Source organism: Lolium rigidum, chromosome 5 (genome assembly GCF_022539505.1).
Source record: "Lolium rigidum isolate FL_2022 chromosome 5, APGP_CSIRO_Lrig_0.1, whole genome shotgun sequence".
In the NCBI taxonomy this organism is placed as follows: domain Eukaryota; kingdom Viridiplantae; phylum Streptophyta; class Magnoliopsida; order Poales; family Poaceae; genus Lolium; species Lolium rigidum.
In genome coordinates this window covers 61,550,108-61,564,430 of record NC_061512.1, presented here as the reverse complement: position 1 = coordinate 61,564,430, position 14,323 = coordinate 61,550,108, and positions in this window count along the sequence as shown.

Below are 14,323 nucleotides of genomic sequence, written 5' to 3'. Positions count from 1 at the left end.
AAAAAGAAGGATGCAAACCGCAGTTGCGCTGGCTCAGTCTTCACAGTTGAGCTTAGGGCAATGAGTGCAAGTCTGAGCGCTCCAGCGTTCAAACCAACAAAGGAGACAAAGGACATCGTGCTGGACCCGGCTTTCCCTGAGCGTACCGTTTGTATCGGTGCCGGTCTCAGTGAGGCATAGGAAAGCGCGCTCGTCAGCTTCCTCCGTGAGAATCGGAATATCTTTGCCTGGTCTACTGATGACTTGGTAGGTGTTCCGAGGGAGCTGGCTGAGCACTCTCTGAACGTTCGGAAGGATGCCAAGCCGGTGCGACAACCACTGCGCCGGTTCGCTGAAGATAGGAGGAAGATTATTGGAGAAGAGGTGACGAAGATGTTAGTTGCCGGTTTCATTGTGGAAGTCACGCATACTGAGTGGCTGGCCAATCCGGTGATGGTCGAAAAGAAGAAAGATGAGAACCTGGAGGCAAAAGCTCCAAAGGTGTGGCGCATGTGCATCGACTACACCAACCTCAACAAGGCTTTCCCAAGAGATCCTTTTCCTTTACCACGGATCGATCAAGTGATCGATTCCACCGCTGGGTGCGAGTTGTTGTCTTTCCTGGATGCGTATTCCGGTTTCCACCAAATCCCCTTGAAAAAGGAGGATCAAATAAAAACTGCGTTTATTACCCCGCACGGGGCTTATTGCTATATCACTATGCCTTTTGGTTTGCGCAACGCTGGTGCAACGTACCAGCGCTGTATGGAAAAATGCTTGTTTGATCAAATCGGAAAGAATGTGCAGGTGTATGTGGATGACATTGTGATAAAAACTAAGGTAAAAGATACCCTAATTGACGATATCCAGCAAACATTCGATAATCTAAGAAGGTTCCGGATGAAACTCAATCCGGCAAAATGTACTTTCGGTGTCCCTGCCGGCAAGCTGCTGGGTTTCCTCGTCTCAAGCCGAGGCATTGAGGTCAATCCGGTAAAGATCCGGGCAATTGAGAGAATGACGATACCGCAAGATCTGAAGGACATACAAAAATTTACCGGAAGCTTAGCATCGCTAAGCCGGTTCATAAGCAGCTTAGGAGAAAAGGCCTTGCCGCTCTATGCTTTAATGAGAAAATCCGATAAATTCGTCTGGACCCCTCAGGCAGACGCGGCGTTTAAGGAGCTGAAAACAATGTTGGCCACCGCGCCGATATTGGCTTCGCCGTTGGAAAGAGAGCCGATGTTGCTATACATAGCAGCAACCAACCGGGTCGTGAGTGTTGTAGTGGTTGTAGAAAGAGAAGAGGAAGGAAAAACCGTCCAGAGGCCAGTATACTACCTGAGCGAGGTGCTCTCCCTCTCAAAGCAAAACTACCCGCACTTCCAGAAAATGACCTATGGCGTGTTCATGGCCGCCACGAAGCTCAAGCACTACTTTGAGGAACATCCTATGAAGGTGGTGAGTGAAGCACCCATCTCCGATATCATGTGCAACAAGGACGCTAGCGGCAGGATTGCGAAATGGGCAATACGAAATATCACCGTATGTACCGGTATACGAAAGAAGAGACGCCATCAAATCGCAAGCTTTAGCTGATTTTTGGTCGATTGGGCGGAAATGCAGTACAAGCCCCCGGATCAAAGAATGGAATACTGGAAGATGCACTTTGACGGATCCAAGCTCAAGGAAGGTCTCGGTGCCGGTGTAGTCCTAACTTCACCAAAGGGAGATCATCTCCGGTATGTTTTACAAGTACACTTCAGGGCATCAAACAATGTCGCTGAATACGAGGCTTTGATCCATGGGCTAAAGGTCGCAAAAGAAATCGGTGCACACCGGATCATTTGCTATGGAGATTCAGATCTTGTGGTACAACAGTGTTCCGGAGATTGGGACGAAAGGATGCCAACATGGCCTCGTACCGGTTTCACGTGCAAAAGATTGCCGGTTTCTTCGAAGGGTGTGAATTTCACCATGTACCGCGTGCAGAAAATGAAGCCGCGGATGCTTTGTCCAAGCTGGGCTCGTCCAGGCAAGAAATTCCTCCCGGAATAGCCTTGGCACACCTAAGGGTACCATCGATCAAGCCGAGTCCGGAGTCGGAATCAATTTTTGTACCGGAGTCACACATTGTACCAATGGATATCGACGAAGGAAACCCGGGGACCTGTTCCGGTAAACTCGGGACCTGTTCGGTAAGATCGACCGCTGCTGTGCCGGTACCGGAGGAAACAATGCTGGTGGATAGCATGGACATAGACGTACCGGTGTTCCTGGTTCGGGAGACACCATCATGGGTTAAACCTATTAAGGAATTCCTGGTCAACGGCACCCTGCCGGTTGACGAAAATGAGTCAAGAAGGATCCAAAGAAGGTCCAAGGCTTACACCATCATTAACGGCGAGATGTACAAGAGAAGTGTTACCGGTGTCCTCCAAAGATGTGTGGAACCGGAAGAAGGAATGGAAATGCTCGAGGAAATTCACCGAGGAGAATGTGCACATCACGCTTCCTCAAGGGCGCTGGTAGCAAAGGTGTTCCGGCATGGGTTCTATTGGCCAACAGCTTTGGAAAACGCGGAGGATATGGTAAGAAAATGCAATGGGTGCCAGAGGTACGCCAAGCAAAATCATACCCCAGCCTCCGGCTTGAAAACAATACCACTAACTTGGCCGTTTGCAGTTTGGTGCCTAGACATGGTTGGCCCGTTCAAAACAGCAAGGGGAAACATGACCCACATCTTGGTTATGGTGGACAAATTCACCAAGTGGCTAGAAGTCAAACCCATCGCAAGGTGTGATGGGCGCACAGCGGTCAAGTTCTTAAAAGATGTCATTTTGCGGTATGGATACCCACATAGCATTATCACCGACAATGGCACAAACTTTGCTCAAGGTGAGTTCAAAAGATTTTGTGAGGACAACAATATCCGGTTGGATTTGTGCTCAGTCGCACACCCACAAGGCAATGGCCAAGTGGAAAGAACAAACGCTTTGGTGCTCTCCGGTATCAAACCGAGACTCATCGATGCGGGGGAAAAATCGCCGGGGTGTTGGCTCGATGAGCTACCATCAGTGATGTGGAGTATAAGAACTACTCCAAACCGGTCTACCGGGTACACTCCATTTTTCATGGTTTATGGAGCAGAAGCGGTCATACCAACCGACATTCTCCATGATTCACCAAGGGTGCAACTCTATAACGAAGAAGAGGTAAAGGAGGCTCGAGAAAACGATGTGGACTTACTAGAAGAAGCAAGAGAGCTAGCCTTGGCGAGAACAGCCATTTACCAGCAGAACCTCAGACGCTATCACAGCCGGAAGGTTAACCCGAGAGTGTTCCGGGAAGGAGACCTGGTGCTACGCCTAGTGTAGCGCACTGAAGGCCGGCACAAGCTTTCCCCGCCATGGGAATGGCATTTCATTGTGAGCAAGGCTCTCCACAACGATGCCTACTACCTGATTGATGCACAGGAATGGAAGAAAGGAAAGGCGGACAGGTCCGGGGAGGAGACCAAGCGTCCGTGGAATGTAGCTCTGTTGCGTCCTTTCTACTCTTGAAGTTGTGGTGTAAGAAGTTCCTTTTTGTACCTTATTTGCTATGAATAAAAGATGTCGGAACCTCGAATGAATCTCGGGGACTACCCCACTAAGATTGCATGAAACTTGTCTATTTTTTCAGTTTACCGGTTGCTTATTGAACGTTTTTTCTTTCCGGTTTAATAGTGTGCTAAACCCTACCGGAGTCTTCGACTCTGCTGCTGTCCGCAACCCGGCTTCATGGCAAGCAAGATAAACCGGTAGGGGATAAGCACATGAACTGCGGAGAGGAGGAGCGGAAAAGAACAATCCGGAAAGTTTAACTAACCCCGGTTATACCGGTTTTTTGCAAAAAAAATCGAGTTATTTCTAAGTTCAAGAAAATGCTTGCTTGGTAAAAGAACTTTGTGCTCATACGCCAAAAACGCCCAGAGAAGGTAGGCAGAGCCAAAGCAAAAGAGCCAAGTGTGCATCGAATTGGATGCGGAAACAATTTCGGAATCATTGCAGTGCAAGACCAAAATCAAACCGATAAGCAAAATGCTAAGTCACAAACCAACATAACTTAATAAGTTACCGGTGTGCAAGACACCGGCATAAGTTGTACCACAGCCAAAATAGAGCTTAAGTTTTACCGTACATCATAAACCCCGGCATACCGGGGTAGAATTTAACGGGCATTGTTTTGAGAACAACAGGACAAACATATTACAGGCATCATTCAGGTATAATTCAAACAGCAGGGGCCTCAGGGGGAGCAGCGCCAGCCTCAGGAGCTTCCGGGGGCGCATCCTCGGCACCCTCATCTTCGTCTTCATCTTCCTCCTCCTCGCTCAGATAGTCCTTGACGTCTTCAGGAGGGGGATGAAGGTGCGCATCTCGGCGTACTCCGCGATGTGGTACGCGCGATCCTGCCGTTTGGCGGCAAGGACCGGATCCACGTCGGTGGGAGCTCCTTCGCGCACGCCAACGAGGGCATCCAGATCCAGCTCTGGGTACCAGGAGCAGGCAACGCGAAGCGCTGAGTCTGCTCCGGCACGGGCAGCGGAACACTGCCACTCCCGGATCCTTCTGCCGGCACCTTTCGGGGCGGTCGCTGATAAGGGAGAAGGTGTCCGGCACCACTTCTCCAGGCCAGAGAGTCCTGAAGAGCTGGGCGGCCACCTCCGGAATGTCAGAGACGTTCCGGTCCACGCAGCGCATGTGGGAGACCCGCGAGCTCAGCGCAACCAGGTGTTCGTAGGGATCCCAGGCAGCGGCCAAGTCCGTACGCCCTTGGGCAACCCGGTGCTCTTCAACCTTCTTCACAGCATGCGCCTGGGAGTCTGGGAAGAGCCCTGCAAGACAACGAAAAGAAGCTAAGTGCATGTTACCGGAACAAATAAGCTTATAAGCAGAAACCGGAAAAGGGAAAAGAAAAACATACGAAGGGCGAGCGCGTCAGTTCGCGTGACCAGAAGGTCGTACTCCTTCTGCTCCGCCTCCAGCCGCGCCACCTTGTCCTCAGCTGCCTTCTGTGCCTTGGCGGCCTCCTCCGCGGCTGCTTTGTGCGCCTTGGCGGCCTTGCCCTCGGCTGCTTTCTGCGCTTTGGCGGCTTCTTCCAGCTCAGCCTGCAGCACTACGCTGACGTTGGTGGCATCCTCCAGCGCCTCTTGAAGCTTGGCCTCGGCAGCAGATTCAGCGGCTTTCAGTGCATTAGCATGGTCAAGGCCAAGCTGAATGTACTGACGCTTGAGCTCCCCGTAGCGCGTCTCCTGGGCGTCCAGCTCCTCCTGATGCTTCCGGGCAAGCTTGTCCTTCTCCTCTGGGGGCCGGAAAGCAGGTGTTAGCAAAATTGCACTCATACGATGCGGAGAAAGCAGGTTAGCCGGAAAACAAAAGAGATACCTTGGAGTGCGGAAACCTGGACCTTGAGGGCCTCAATGGAGGCTTCCGGGATGGCTGTTATGCGAAAAGCTAGTAAGTAACAAAGAAGGAAGAAAATTTTCCGGTGAAAAGGTGCCGGAAGAAGAAGAAAAAGAAAACAAACCTTGGCAGTGGCTGTGGGCCTCAGCAAGATCCCGGTGCTCCCACAAAAGCTCCTCAAAGAGCAGCTTCCGGGCATCAGCGGTGCTCTATTCAAAGGAAGATAATTGTGAGAAAGGAAAAAACAAAGATCTTAACCCGAAACTCGGGGACTGGCTATGCCGGTTTTGCGCGTTTCTAGTTAAGTTTCGCGCTAAGAACAAAGATCTTAACCCGAAACTCGGGGACTGGCTATGCCGGTTTTGCGCGTTTCTAGTTAAGTTTCGCGCTAAGAACAAAGATCTTAACCCGAAACTCGGGGACTGGCTATGCCGGTTTTGCGCATTTCTAGTTAAGTTTCGCGCTAAGAGCAAAGATCTTAACCCGAAACTCGGGGACTGGCTATGCCGGTTTTGCGCGTTTCTAGTTAAGTTTCGCGCTAAGAGCTGCGCTCTCAACACAAAACTCGGGGACTGGGAGGATAGACAAGATCCGGAAAGAAACAAACCGGCATCAGCAAAATTTACAAGAAGATTGGAAAACTTACCACGACATTGCTGGTGGCATCGTACCAGGCACTGTCGAACTCCTTCACGGCTCGCTTGAGCCGCATGAAGTGTTCTTCAGTGGACAGCGGCCCAGCTGGATCCAGCGCCGGAAGGCGATCCTTCCCCAAGCCCTTCGTGGCGCCGGAGATGTCCGCGGCGTTCCATTTCTGGGCGTAGGGGAGAAGGTGCCCCAGCTCCTTGCCCTCGCGCTTGAGCTCAACAATCCGGCCGAGGAGGCCGGACGGTTTCTCCAAGACCGCGGCGGCGGCAGGCCCGACGTGCAGCACCAAGGACCGCGAGCCTCTTGAGGCGCTGCCGTCCACAGCCTTGCCACGGGACTCCCCTAGCTTGAGGCGCTGGGTGATCTTGGGGGCCGCCGGCGGTGGCTTGGGTGTAGTCGCGGGAGGCCCTTGGCTCGACGGAGGTGCTGACATGGTACCGGTCGCCTCAGGAATAGAGGTTTCCGGTGGCGGTGTTGGTGTGGCGTCAGGCGCTGGGGCTTCTGGCGCTGAGGTGGAGGATGCCGGCACGGAAGCTTCCGGCACGGCCTTGGAGGGGAAGAGCGTAAACTCTTCTTCTTCTTCTTTTCTTTCTGGACGGGAGGAACCAAAGGTTCCGCCCGCCCGGCAGCTTCTTCTTCGGCGCCGATGTTGCTGGCGCCGGTATCTTGGGTCTCTGGAGGGGAGATAAGATCCTCCTCCGCGCGGTGATCAGGAGATTTAGGGGCCGCGCGCCCCGAACTTGTAGTGCCCCCCGGAGGGGAGGCAGAGATGTTGCCGGCACCAGATGGTGTCGGGCTTGAGTGAGGAGGAGGAGTTGAAGTCCTCGCGGAGCCGGCAGAGCCCTCAGTCCTAGGCCCAAGCTTGAGCGCAGGGCTGAAAGAGAGAAAGAGAAAGAATTGGAAAAAAGCAGCCGGAAAAGACTTGGCAAAAACAAGAAAAGCAAAGGAACAGGGCTTACCCGGAGGAAGTGGGCATCTGTTTGCTCTTGTAGCGCCTCGTGCCTACTTGCTTCCCGGCAAAGGGCTCAGTCCGGAAGCGTTTGGCGGTGAGGGGCTTGGCTGGACTCGGCATCCGCTGCCGGGGTCTTGTTCTTCTTGCCCCCAACGACGAGCTTCTCCAGGAACTCCTGGCCGACCGCGGCCTGCAGCGGAGTGACGTGCTCATGAACCTGTGGGTTGATGTTGGTTGAGGGAGGATCTACAGAGGAACAATAGCGGTAAAATATAAGATATCATATAGAAGCTACCTCAAGCAAGGTCAGGTCGTCCGACGAACCAGCGGGCTCCGGCGGAGACTTGCCAAGGCGCGAGGCTGGGGTCCTGCCCATCTTCAGATCCCTCCAATGAATGACGGGGTCGGGGTCGAACTTGTCCAAACCTCGCTTCTGGGGAGGGCCTCGTCGGTCAGACTCGATGCCGGGGAAACGGTCCTTGGCCTGAAAGAACAAGAAAGATAAAAAGGGGTTAATCACAATGCAAAAGTTACTGGTACGCCGACCCGAGTTGCGTAACTTCTTACATCTTGGGTTGGGGGGTTAGTGGAACTGAGAGGCCGAAGGCCCCATTCCCAATCCTCCGGCATGGCGGTCTGATAGATCTGGCCAGCCTTGAGGACAACGTCCTTCTTGCTAAGAGGAAGTCCGGTGATCTTTGTAGGATCACCGGGACCGTACATCTCGCTCATCTTGTGCATGCGGCGCTTGAGCGGAAGCACCCGGCGCGAGATAAAGGCGCGGATGATATCATCTGAGCAGATGTTGGTGTCCTTCATCAATTGCCTCATAAAGCGTATAATCCGGTTGGTCTCTATGTGAGACTCCTTCGGATTGTAGCTCCAGTTGGCCCTCGTGGGTGGCGCCGGATTGAAAGGCGGCAGGGATAAGGTCTGCGGCGCCCTTGTTCTTAACATAGAAAAAGGTCCCTTGCCATAGCCGGCATGACTCGAGACCGGAGAACTTGAAGAAAGGGCTCCCTTGACGGGAGCCGATGATGCAAGACCCACATTGAACGGGGGGTTTGGGTTTAGGAATGTCCTTGCCCTGAACGGAGTTGATCCGAAGAGCAAAGAAGCGTGCAAACGTCTCACGAGTGGGACGAATGCCGATATAAGCCTCCATGAAGGTGGCATAACAAGAGAGGTAGAAAATGGCGTTGCCAGGGAGATGGTGAGGTTGAAGTTGATAAAAATCAAGGAAACGCCGGAAGAAATCGGAGGCTGGAAGGCCGAAGCCGCGCTCAAAGTGAGCAAGAAAGACAACTCGTTCACCGGGTTCGGGCACCGGTATGATCTCGTCGCGAGGAAGCCGGCAGGTCACTCCTTCCGGAATCCTCCTGGACCGGTAAAGCCAGTCGATCTCGTACTTCGTAACGTTGGAGCCCATCTAGGCCCCACGGGTGATACCGGAGGAATCCATACCGGAACCCTCACTAGAACTACCGGATTCGTGATTGTTACCGGACTCAGCATCCATCCGGGCGAGGTCGGCGGACAGTCCGTCGGAGGATTCGCTACGCCGGCTAGCGGAGGAAGAGGCAGAAGAAGAAGTAGAGGAAGATTCCCCACTAGACATGGAATTTGGCGAAGAGAAACAAGAATCCCACGATCTACCCCCGCGTGAAGATCTACGAAAGAGAGAAAAAGCAAGAAAAAGAAGAAGTAAATACACTACCGAGTCGAGATCTAGAAAGAAAGCAAAAGAGGAGTAAATCTAGATTAAGCCTAACCTGAGGCGGCGGAGTAGTTGAGGAAGAAGTTCGCCGGAGGAATGACGAGCCAAAGGCCGGCGAGGAAGTCCGTCGACGGCGAGGTGAGGAAAAGCTTGAAGAAGCACCAATGCCGCGGCGGGGGCAGAAACGCGGCAGGAGTTCTTCACGCGGTGAAGTCCGGCGACGTCCGGCGAAGCAGTAGCGAAGATTCGCTGGGTGGCGGAGCTCAGGCGGCGAAACGGAGCGGCGGAGGCGCAGAGGGCAAGAGCACTGTGCGCGAGGAGGTGGAGAATGCGAGAAGAGGAAGAAGGAGGAGCGGTTCCCCCTTATAAAGGAAAGGGGAGACGTGGGCCGAAAACCGCTGGGCTTCGGCGGTTTGGGTCGTGGGCCGCGACGGTTCGCTCCACGGGCCGCCACGTGGCATGGTGATACACGCAAGAAAATAGTAAGCCACAGGAAGGTGCACACGGATCCAGAGAGGTGGTTGGGATTCGCTGTGAAGCAATTAATGCGCGCGCAGGCCGAAGGGAAGTGACCCCGACATCGGCGCGTCAGTCACAGAGTGCGCATGTCACTGACAGGCGCGGGGCCCGAGATATTCTCGACTTCGCCGAGGAAGTGTTTAATGACTAAGATGCCGGAGGATAAGACACCGGATGATGTCTTATGAAAAAGAGATAGCGATGACCTGGGCAAAGATGCCGGATCCAAGCCTAAAGCCGGATAGATTAAACCGGTATCCTAAGATGAAAGAACCTGGCATGGTCTGTTGGATAGGATCCGCCAGACTATACCAGCTCCGGGGACTAATGTTGGGGGGATGACCCCCGGTATGCCAAAGGCATGCCAAACCGGATGGCTTGAGCCATCAAGATACCAGTTTAATGTTCGTACCGGAACGTAGAGATAAGAATTTAGCTAAGTGAAGCTAAGCCGGTATCCCCAAGAGGGGTATTCCGGAACCGGATAAGAAGATACCGGGCTACCGGAAGGAAGAGCATGTCGGCAGGACTGGTCAAAGATTCTCTCCAGAGCTAGAAGACAAGGATGAGCTAAGCAAAGTAGCTTTAAACGAAGGGCTGACGATAAAGAGAAGGATGACGGTCAAAGAAGCCGGAGGACGTCGGCATCCCCGATTAAAGAGGACTCCGGTGTCTTCTATGATTAAAGTAGCTTTATAAAGTAGTTTGTCTAGTCAAAGATGCCATTAGGGTTTCTTGCCCTGTAAGCCACCCTCTCCCCTATATAAGGAGAGGGGGCAGCCCTTCTTACGGGCAGACGCACGAAGAGACCTAGGTTTAGAAGAACACTTGTACTGAGAAACTTGTATCCTGTTGAGATCAATAGAAAGGATGATCTAGAGCGAGTTCTTCCTTATGTCTTTCTTCTTCAACCTCTAGCATTGGCTAAGTTCTTGAGGAAACCATCCGGAAGTTCATCCCGTCTAATCACAAACCCTCCCCCGAATCCTCTTGCGTCCATTCGGCCCCAACCTAAGCCATCCTATGGCATCTGTTTGTTCACCACGACGACAACCAAGCCGTAAGCATGATAACCGACGAAGTGCCCTTGCGCAGCTGGCGAGGGGCGGTCCGCACCGCCTGCGACCACCACTCCGCGAAGTCACCCTCAACCGTGGGAGGGCCTGAGGTGGATCGTATCCACGACAGAACCTCAAACCAAACCGTCCTGGAGAAGGAGCATCCTGTGAGCAGATGGCTCATTGTCTCGACAGATTGGTCACATAACGGGCATGTAGGCGCGTGCGGGAGTCCGCGACGTGCCAGCCTTTCCCCCGTCCAGCATCTGTCGAGGCAGGCCAGCCATATGAAGAACTTCGCTCTGCAGGCTTCTTGTTGGTACTATTTAAATTTACACTTTTTCCCATCTATAGTTGCAGCTTGATGTATCTTTGCCACTGAATACCTTATATGTTGGGTTCAGGGTCTGAAACTCTGAATGGCAGCCACTGGTCGGTGGAGTAGCAGTGTTCTTCCCTAATTCCTCTATGTTCCTCAAAACACCCCTTATTGCTACTCTTAAGTTCTCGTAGGATATTTGTTGTATCTTAACGCATACATCTCTACTACAATATAGAAGTGAGCTTGAAGTCTCCACCACTCTGTAGAAATAAATTGCAAAGAATGCCATAAGCATATTTAGTTGAATTAGTTTTAACAGAATGTATGTGCTCTCGATAGGATAGGTCATATACACAGATGATAGGATCTACAAGTAGATGGTCGAGCTGCTTGGTTTGTGACTGTTCCTCCAAGATCAGGGCATGTCTCACAGCAATTACAGGACATAATGTACTCTCCCTGGTGAGAACTGACACTTCGTTCCTTTCGGTTTATAATAGTAGCATGCTCATAGGTTGTTCCTCCAAGATCAGGGCATGTCTCACAGCAATTACAGGACATGCCCGTACTCTCCCTGGTCAGCAATTACAGGACATAATGTGACGTTTGCCATGTTAGTGTTGTTGCAGGTATAGCAAGGACGAAAGCACAACAAAAAGCTTGGAAATTTGATTTCAGGTTTATGTTACTGAGGACGTATTAGAACTCCCGTCATTTCTGAAGTTTGATGCCACCGGTGCTACATAAATTTATTTCCATGCAGAAGTAGAATTGGTTTTGTAGAGGAATTAAGATTGTAAAAGGTATATTCCTGGCTGCATATATTTTTCACTACAAAGCACATAAATTGTCTACGGTGACGACTCTTTGAGCAGAAGAACAAGTGTTAACATAGTTTATGGTAGTGAGGAGGCAGGGTTGTTTAACTACCTTTATTACTTGATGACTAATTTTATTATCTTCTTTGAAGCTATTTTTTCTTGTACTCTAAATTTTATGAAGCTACTAAATATCCCTTCTTGTACATTTTCCATAATTTATTTTGAAGAAACTTAGTTTTCTTGTGCTAAAATTTACCTTGTTTCTCAAATTTCATAAGAAGGAGGAGCTCAAGGGACTAAACAGAACAAGGAGAAAGGAGCTAGAAAGTTGAAGTTATCGCGACAAGGTGTAAGCTTCAGTCAACTCCTAATGCCTAACCACTATGTGTTCGATAATTTCCATAAATAAAACCAGTATAGTTTGCTTAATTAAGTAATTTGACATATAGCACCTAGCAGCATAAGCCCTTTAGCATTGGATTTGAGATATCGCTGCATCGGAGTACCACACACATACAATGGACTATGTTGTAAGTTTCATTGTTGTTCTTTCTATACTGCCGGCCAGCACAAATATATACTATTCCAACTTGCAGGAAGTAAGAACATGCTATTTGATGAAAAACTATTCGAACTTAAACGAAATACTTTATTTAAAAAATTGAGTTGCAATCTTGGTTTCCTTAAGTTCAAATGGTTACTCCTTTGACTGCTTTGACCATTTTGTGTGGCTCCGTTGAAAATAAGTATGAGAATCAGCAGTGGCAGCAATGATGAAGCCTATGAGTAGGAAGCATAATCATTTGAGATCAGTAGACACATAATCAATTTATCTTGATTTAGATTTAGTTTGAATCTACTTCTCAGTCATTTCTCTTGATTCAGTGCTGCCTCCTGAGCCCAATTGATTATTGGTGGCTTAGACCAACTTGGTATGACTAAACACTGCAAGGTGGACCTGATTATGTGAAGCTCTGTTAAGAATGTCTAGCGGACATAAGGTCACCTGTTACAAAGTATACAGGTACAATAATACTTCAAGAGTTCTCCATTGCCTTTGTCCTAGAACTAGAGACAACGAGTCGTCGCAATTGCTTATAGAAAACTGATTTAATGGTTATTTAAGTAGTACATTACTTGTACGAGCAAGCTAGAGTCTTGAACTGTACTGCAAACATGGATTATATTGGTCCATTTAGTTGTTACTGAAGTACCATCTTGCCAGTTTAAAGAGATTGTGTTGCACTGACATTCCATATTTGGCTTTGTCATGTATACATAACATTTCATGATATATCTTGTTTTTCTTTTTTCCACTGTACTCACATTTTTTAAGTATAGGAGGGTACTAAAATTTGGCGAAGGATAAGTGATACGTCCAAAACGTATCTACTTTCCCGAACACTTTTGCTATTGTTTTGCCTCTAATTTGTGTATAATGCAACTAACACGGACTAACGCTGTTTTCAGCAGAACTGTTCTGGTGTCTCGTTTTTGTGCAGAAATCCAACTTTCAGGAAAAACCTCGGGATTTTGACGAAAGGGCCTATTTTCCCAGAATAATGACGGAGCCAGAAGGACAATTGAAGTGGAGGCCCGAGGGCCCCACACCACATGGCGGCGCGGCCCAGGGGGGCCGCGCGGCCATGTGGTGTGGCCCCTCGGCTGGCCTCCGACGCCCCCCTTCGGACTACTTATTCTCCTCGACCTAAAAACGCACAAAGAGAAGTCGAAGTCGCCAGAAACCCTCCAGAACGCCGACACATCGCGAAACTCCGTCTCGGGAGCCAGAAGTCTCCGTTCTGGCACTCCGCCGGGACGGGGAATTGGAGGAGATCATCACCGCCATCACCGCCAACGCCTCTCCATCAACCAGCCATGTTTCCCCCATCCATGTGTGAGTAATTCCCCCGCTGTAGGCCGAAGGGGATGGTAGGGATTGGATGAGATTGGTCATGTAATAGCATAAGATTGTTAGGGCATAGTGCCTAGTATCCGTAGATGTTACTTTTATGATATTGTTGCAACTTGTTATGCTTAATGCTTGTCACTAGGGCCCGAGTGCCATGATCTCAGATCTGAACATGTTATTGATTCATGAAGATATTCGTTGTTTATGATCTTACTCGCAAGTTGTATACACATGTCGCTGTCCGGAACCAATGGCCCCGAAGTGACAGAAATCGGGACAACCGGAGGGGATGGTAGTGACGTGAGGATCACATGTGTTCACGGAGTGTTAATGCTTTGCTCCGGTACTCTATTAAAAGGAGTACCTTAATATCCAAGTAGTTTCCCTAGAGGCCCGGCTGCCACCGGCTGGTAGGACAAAAGATGTTGTGCAAGTTTCTCATTGCGAGCACGTACGACTATAATTGGAACACATGCCTATTGATTGATTAGTACTTGGATACCGTTTTATTATTATCTCGCAAATGCCCTGCTATGATTGTTACATGAGTTTCTCTCATCCATGCAACGCCCATCATCCGTCCCCGTGCCTACGCGTATTTTAATCCTGCTCGTTTACTAAAATCACTACTCGCTGTCTTTGTTACTCTGTCGCTGTTATTTCACTACTGCTACTACTATCAACCTGTTACTACCGATAAACTCTTGCGAGCAAGTCTGTTTCCAGGTGCAGCTGAATTGACAACTCCGCTGTTAAGGCTTTCAAGTATTCTTTGTCTCCCTTGTGTCGAATCAATAAATTGGGTTTTACTTCCCTCGAAGACTGTTGCGATCCCCTATACTTGTGGGTCATCAAGACTATTTTCTGGCGCCGTTGCCGGGAGCATAGCTTTATTTGGAAGTTCACTTGGATTGATATTGTTCGCTGCAAATTCTCCATCATGGGTAA